Source organism: Mercurialis annua, linkage group LG8 (assembly GCF_937616625.2).
Source record: "Mercurialis annua linkage group LG8, ddMerAnnu1.2, whole genome shotgun sequence".
Taxonomy (NCBI): domain Eukaryota; kingdom Viridiplantae; phylum Streptophyta; class Magnoliopsida; order Malpighiales; family Euphorbiaceae; genus Mercurialis; species Mercurialis annua.
Genome location: NC_065577.1, coordinates 32,824,759 through 32,832,238, shown reverse-complemented (window position 1 = coordinate 32,832,238; position 7,480 = coordinate 32,824,759).

Genomic DNA, 7,480 nt, shown 5'->3' with positions numbered 1-7,480 from the left:
CAGCACGGCTGTGCTTTCGCACAGCCCCGGAAATTTATTTCCGGGCTAATCCGACGTGCTCCGATGCCCCTAACGCGATCTACACGCTATTCTTGACAATATCCATTTCAAAAACGTCAATTAAAACGCGATTATAATTTGTTCGATTCGTTTAAGCGAAATAACCCTAATTTTCAATTCTCACAATAAAAACGTCAAGCTTACCTCAATTTGAAGCTTAACGATGAAAGAGAATCGAATTCTGAACGAATCTATATAAAGAACTCGCGATTTGGACGAGAAACGGCGAAACCGCGGCGGAACGAATCGATCGCCTTAAACCTTCTGTACGCTTCTTCTTCTTCTTCTTCCCTCTGATCTCTTTCCTTTTCTTTATATAGATTGGCTAATTAGCCACTTTAGTCCTTCATTTCTTTAACTTAAACCATTTCTCTTTTAAACCTTCTAATTTAACCAAACGGTTAAATTATTCTTTTAATTCAATTATTGACGTATTATTTATATCCAAATAAATAATACTAACCCAAAATTATTATTTCCATCAATAATCTTTTAATTACTATTCTCGAGATTTAATTGGCTAATTTACACTTTAGCCCCTAAACTTTTCAAAAGTTGCATTTTAGTCCAAAACGCATCCGCGTCCAAATTTTAAAAGGTCTCTGATTGACCCGAAACTTTTACCACATATACTATAAGACATTTCGCGGACCTTGGCGAAATAATTCCATTTTCGTCCCAAAGTGGCTAAATTACCACTTTGGTCCCTATACTTTATTTTGGGCTTTTCTTGACATTTTTCCTTACAATTCCAATTCTGACTTTAGAATTGAAATACATTATTAAATCCTTCACCATAATCCTTTACAAAACCAATCTGCTAAAACTTATTTATCTTAATTTTTTATCAGAATTCTTTTTGATTTCGCCACTCTGGCGAATCCAGACTGGACACGTGGCCCAATTAGGTACTTAAATATTTTGGGGTATTACAATTAACTCCGTTTCAACTATTAGAAGGGAAAACACCTTATGAAGTTTTGTATGGTAAGTCTCCTGGCTATAACTACATTCGTACATTTAGATGCTTGTGCTATAAGAATTTGAATAAACAAAGAGATAAATTTGCTAGTAGGAGCCATCGATGTATTCTTGTGGGATATCATTTTGGTCAAAAAGGTCGGTGATTATATAATTTAGATACACGAAAATACTTTGTATCTAGTGATGCCATATTTTGTGAAGATGAGTTTCCATATGCAACTATAATACACAAGTCAATAGACCTACCTCAAACTCTAAGCAATTTACAGTGAATGAATGCTTTGAAGAGGAAATTGAAGGTGAGAAAGAAAATGGAACTAGCCAAATTGATCATGATAAAGAAAAAAAATAAGCACTCGCAATATGTTCAAGACGAGAGTGATGAAGTGAGGGAGGGAGATACAGAGTTAAAACCCAGGTCTGAAAATGTAGAAGTGTTATAAGGATTAACAGAACTTGGACGTGGTCATTGCTCAAAACAAGTGTCTACACGGTTGAAAAATTATGTGAAATATGCTGCTGAAAATGATAGCCCTTCTGCAAGTTCATCCAAACTAGCTCCATTCTTAGGTATGTCCTATGACTTAGCTAAATATGTGAATTATACAGATTTCTCACCACAATATCAAGTCTTTTTGGCAGCCATAACAACAGCTACAGAGCCCAAGTTTTACCATCAAGCAGTTAAGGATGTTCGATGGAGAGAAGCTATGAAGAAGGAGATTGACGCACTAGAGAAAAATGGAACATGGACTCTTGTCAACCTTCCATGAGGGAGGAAAGCAATCGGCAGAAAATGGGTTTATAAAATTCAGTATAACTTGGATGGCACAATTGAGCCATACAAGGCGCGTCTAGTGATTCTTGGAAATAATCAAGTGGAAGGAATAGACTACAATGAGACATTTGCCCCAATGGCAACAGTGCACACATTTCTCTCTATGGCAGCAGCTAAAAGATAGAACTTCATCAAATGAATGTTCATAATGCATTTTTCAATGGAGACTTGGTTGAAGAAGTTTACACGAAGATGGCACCTGGATTTCACACTCAACAACCTGGAAAGGTTTTCCATTTAAGGAAGTCTATTTACGAATTGCGACAAGCTCCTCGTTGTTGGTTGGTGAGATGGGCTAATGCATTTAAACAATATGGATTCACTCAATCACATTCTGATTATTCATTATTTACTCTGATTCAAGGTGACGTGCATTTAGCTTTCATAGTGTATGTTGATGATCTTATCATCTCTAGCAATAGATCACACTTGATTGCCAAATTTAATTCATACTTGAGCCAATGCTTTCATATGAAGGATTTGGGTTTTTTTTTGAGATATTTTGTGGTTGTTGAAGTGGCAAGAAGCGATGAAGGAATTTTTATATGTCAAAGAATATATGCGTTGAACATAACCATTGAAGCTGTATTGTTGGGTGATAATCCATAAAATATCCCCGTGGAACAAAATCACTATCTTGCACTAGCCAAAGGTGCATTAATGGAAGATCCTACAACTTTCGTCGCTTAGTAGGACGTTTGATTTATCTGGGTCTAACTGGACCTGAGTTGTCCTACGATGTTCATTTTTTGGCATAGTTTATGCAACAATCAGGGAAAGAACAATGGGAAGCCTCTCTACATATAGTTAGATACTTGAAAGGCAGCCCTGGGCAAATAATTCTTTTGAAAGCTAATTATAATCTTATACTAACAACATATTGTGACTCGGGTTGGGGAGGTTGTCCATTAACTCGGCGATCACTCATTGAGTATCTTATGTTTCTTGGAGGATCTCTAATTTCTTGGAAAACCAAGAAACAACATATTGTCTCTAGATCGTCTGCGGTAGCCGAGTACTATGCAATGGCTGCAGCTGTTTATGAACTCAAATGGCTCAAGGGATTGGTGTTGTACTTGAGAGTAAATCATGTAAGGCTTATTCAAGTGTTTTTGTGACAGTCAAGCAGCCATGCATATCGCGGCTAATCCTGTTTTTCATGAGTGTACTAAATATATAGAAGTTGATTGTCATTTTATACGCGATGAGATACAAAATGGTGTGATAGCCACAAATTATATTTGAAGCATCGAGAAACTAGCAGACATTTTTGCTAAGGCATTGGGTAGAGAGAGGTTTAAAGTTCTTCTTCGCAAGTTGGATGTTCGTAATCCTCGTGCACCAACTTGAGGGAGGATATTGGATGATGTATATCTTTATGAGATACAACTGATTTATTTGTTATCCTTAGATGCAGGTTAGTTAGCTATGATTTATACTTAGCTGTAGGTTAGTTAGCTATGAATAATCTTTAACTGTAGGTTAGTTAGGTATGAGGTATCCCTAGTTAGATTTTTTAATTGTATAAAAAGACATAGTACGTGAATAAACGAGAGATAGTTTTCATCTCAAATTTTTCATTTAAAGATATTAAATTAGAAATTATATTTTTAAAAACGAACCAAACAAGATTGATTTTTTGATTTATGATCCCACTGATTGAACTATAGGCTTGTTTCGTAAAAAGTTGATTTTAAGAATATGACAAATGCTAAAAAAAATAGAAATAAGATATAATGCCGAATGTGATAAAGTAATTTCAAAGGTAAATTAAATGAAAATTGAAGAAGAAGAATGAGAAAATGTATATTTAAATTTCTGTACCATCACATTTTTCTCTTTGAAATTGGATTTCCCTGTTACAATTTGTATAGATTGAGTGTTTACACTTTAAATTTTATAAACATTGGGTCCTTTGGTCACAAAAAATATTAACGGTATCAAATTAGACCGGACAAAAAATATTTAAAAAACTTATTTTTAATGAAAATAAAAATATTATATAAAAAAAATATAAGGACCAAACTTTAAAAAGTTAACATAAATTAAAACATATACCCAATTGCATGAATAGCGTATGAAGTACATACATTTTATTTTCGTGATAAAAAAATTTAATGTATGTAAAATTAGAAATATAGGGATTCAATATTGATAAATAGTAGCTAGGTAAATCCAATTCAAATAAATGTGCTGGCGCAAAAATTTAAATATATATATTTACCAAAAGGATTAGTGGAGATTGGAGATTTCAAGTTAATTATGGAGCAATGCAAACATGATGTAGGGCATGGATATCTTAGGTAAATCTATAAATGTTTCTCAACTCATATCAAAATGCCAATACAAAATAGAGTCCTCCAAAAAGAAATGTAAAAATATATCAAACCAACAATTATACTCTATTCTATTCTTTTTTCTCTTTGGTCTTTTATTTGGAATGTGGAGAACTCTATCTTCTGTTTTTTTTTGTTAATCAATTCACATATAAGTAAAGCTGGCATTTAAAAGAAATAAAGATTAATGTTATAAAAATTCATATATATTTTTTTAATTTGATCATATTTTTTAAAACTTGTCATTAAGATGTACAATATTTTATTTTCCTAATTCCGTAAATGATGATGAGATGACACTCATTAATTGATATAATTTGCTGAGTTAAAGGTCATTTTTCAGCTGTCACCTCAGTAAATTATAACTTTGTATATAAATTTGAAAAAAAAAATTGGTGTATTTTTATGACTCTTTTTAAAAAACATAATTAAATTAAAAAATATATTGAGCCGACGCAAAACTCTTAACTTATTCAATAGTATACTAAAGCTAAATTCTTGAAAAATACTTACCAACAAACCCCAAAAATGACTAGAAACCACATTTTTTATCTATACTCGTTAATTCCTACATGATAATTGAAATGAATGTGGTGGTATATGTAGTCTGTTACTTTCAATCTTGATTTAACCACATCGATGCATTCTTTCTTCTTGATATATTAAATTAAAAATTCGTAAAAATCCAGTGCAATTAAATTTTATTTACTCATTTCTCTAATTTGTAAAACCTAGTAGAATAGCTAGCGATCAGTACGGGTTCAATACGGACAGAACAAAATTTCATTGATATTATATTTTTATTCATTTAATTTTAAAATTATTACTAAAAAGGCTTAAATTTAGCGGTGATTTATTTTATATTTGTCTACGTGTCATTTTGTATTTCATAGAAATAAAGTTTATGTAGTTCTGTTGTTTATTATTTAAAAATTGTTTATCTTTTATTTACCTAATAAATTGAAAAATGTAATCCATCGGTCATAATATCAAATAAATCATCATCCATTTCTTTGTTAAGTTCTTGATTTTTATTGATTGCTTGCAATCATCTACACAACTTTGAACTTCTAATAACTCAGGGTGGAGTCAGGATTGAATTTTGAGAAGGGCCAAACTATATAAAAAAATTAAATTATATTTTAAATAAAATAAAAAACTTGAAGAAGGCATAATTAAAAATAGGTTAAAGGTACGTATTTTTTTTAAGATATTTTGCTAATAATAGAACTACAAGAGAAAACTGGACTTTTATAAGAATTATAATAATTAAGGATGTTTCTAAAAGTGCTCTTTATAGCCATGCAAATCTGAGCTCTATTGAGAGTTATTATATTCTTAATATTTATAACAAATATTTAAAATTTTTATTTTTATTTTTTCTTAGACTATCCGAGTTATATTATTTTACTTTTAACATATTTCTAGTATATTTTTGATAGGAATTATTAGTAGTTATTTTCCGATTGGTCTCATAATCAACATGAGAACACACTTAATTGAGCCAACGCAAAACTCTTTACTCAAACCCGTTAGCGTCAAATATAATTACCTTATAAACATTGTGTGAATGAAATTAGAAAAAGACAAAGTGTACAGTATCAAGTCTTTGAGCGAAGACGGCACTTTATTGGCGAAACAGTTAGATAATTTATTTTTTATTTTCATAAGTAGATCTGCGAATCAGACAGCATGTTGTCTGTTCCATGTCAGGCCATCGGGTTTAATTTTCAAATTTTCCCGAATTTCTTACAAATGTAACTGTTTCATATTTGATTAATGAAATTTGATGAATTCTCAAAAAAAAAAAAAGTCATAGCAAGTAGATAGGTCTAAGAATTCAAAAGCTTAACATCTTTTGGAAAAGATGTTCTCTCAACCAACGGAGTTGATACAAGTGGTAAACGGTTTGATATCGTTTAAGTAAGGTTTCGGATTCGAGTCTTATATAACATCCCCATTTGGTAGACTCTCCCACTATATTAGATGCGCGACACGAGTCGAATCTGAATTAGTCAGAGCGAAACCCTGAAAACCGGGCAACCAAAAAAGAGATGTCTTCTCACTCAAATAAAAACAAGCAAGATAAATCTAATAAGTAATGCTACAAATTATATCAACTTTATAAGTAATGAGAAATAGCATATATTCTATCTAATAGATCTAAGTGATAAATGTTACAACTGCGTTTACATGGACCCCCAAAGCCAAAATAAGCTATGCATAATCTTTTTTGTCCATCTTTTTCAACAACATAGGATGCTAATCTCGTATAATTCTACCCACTACTATGAATTAAAAGGAAAAAAAAAAAGATTAACCCATACAAAATATTTGACTTTTATTTAATTGATATGTGACCAAAGCTTGTTGTTTATATTTTTTTATACAAATATATTTATGCAATTGAAATATCTATTTTTAGAAGAAAATAGAGGTTGCAATGTTGTTAACTAATATAGTATTTAATAATTATGATGGATTTTTATTTAATTTTTTAATCAAATTACTTAAATCATAATTTTTTTTTCTATTTTCATTTACTGAAAAAAATTATTGAACCAGACACTCCCTTACTATATACTCCATCAATGATTTAATATAAAGTAGAATGAATGTGATTTTGTATATCCACAATTTCCAATGAGTTTTGGCCACCATTCATGACTAATTAAGTTATTCTTCCATGGTAGACCCAAAAGGGTACAAAATGTGATGGGAATGATGAATATTTGTGGCTTCTTGGAGTTGGGGTTTTGCTAAAACCCTAGCTAGCTCAGAATGATTTGAGAGAGATGAATGGGTAAGGACTAAGAGGAGACATAACCCAATGGCTTTGTGTATTTTCATCCCAATGTTCTTGTCTTCATTCTAATGGACATACATTAATAATTATCCTTGTATTATGGCTCATGCACTTATAATTTACCTATTCCATGTGATTCTAATTTTTTTTGGATAAGTTCGCATGTCTTGATTTTATCTATGAGTAAACAATTTTATTTGCTATTTTATATGGTAGGTATAATTTTATCTCCGTTTATAAATAAAGTAAGGATAGTGTCAAAAACAATTATAAACTTTACATTTTTTAGTCATGTTGTTTAAATTTTATCATTTTCATGCACGAATTATCATTTTTTTTTTCAAATTCATACACGTGCTGAGGTGTCACGGATCTATTAGTATAATTCGTTGTGGAGGTCATTTTACACCAATGAATGAGTGCCATCTCAGCGCCGTGTGTATGAATTTGAAAATA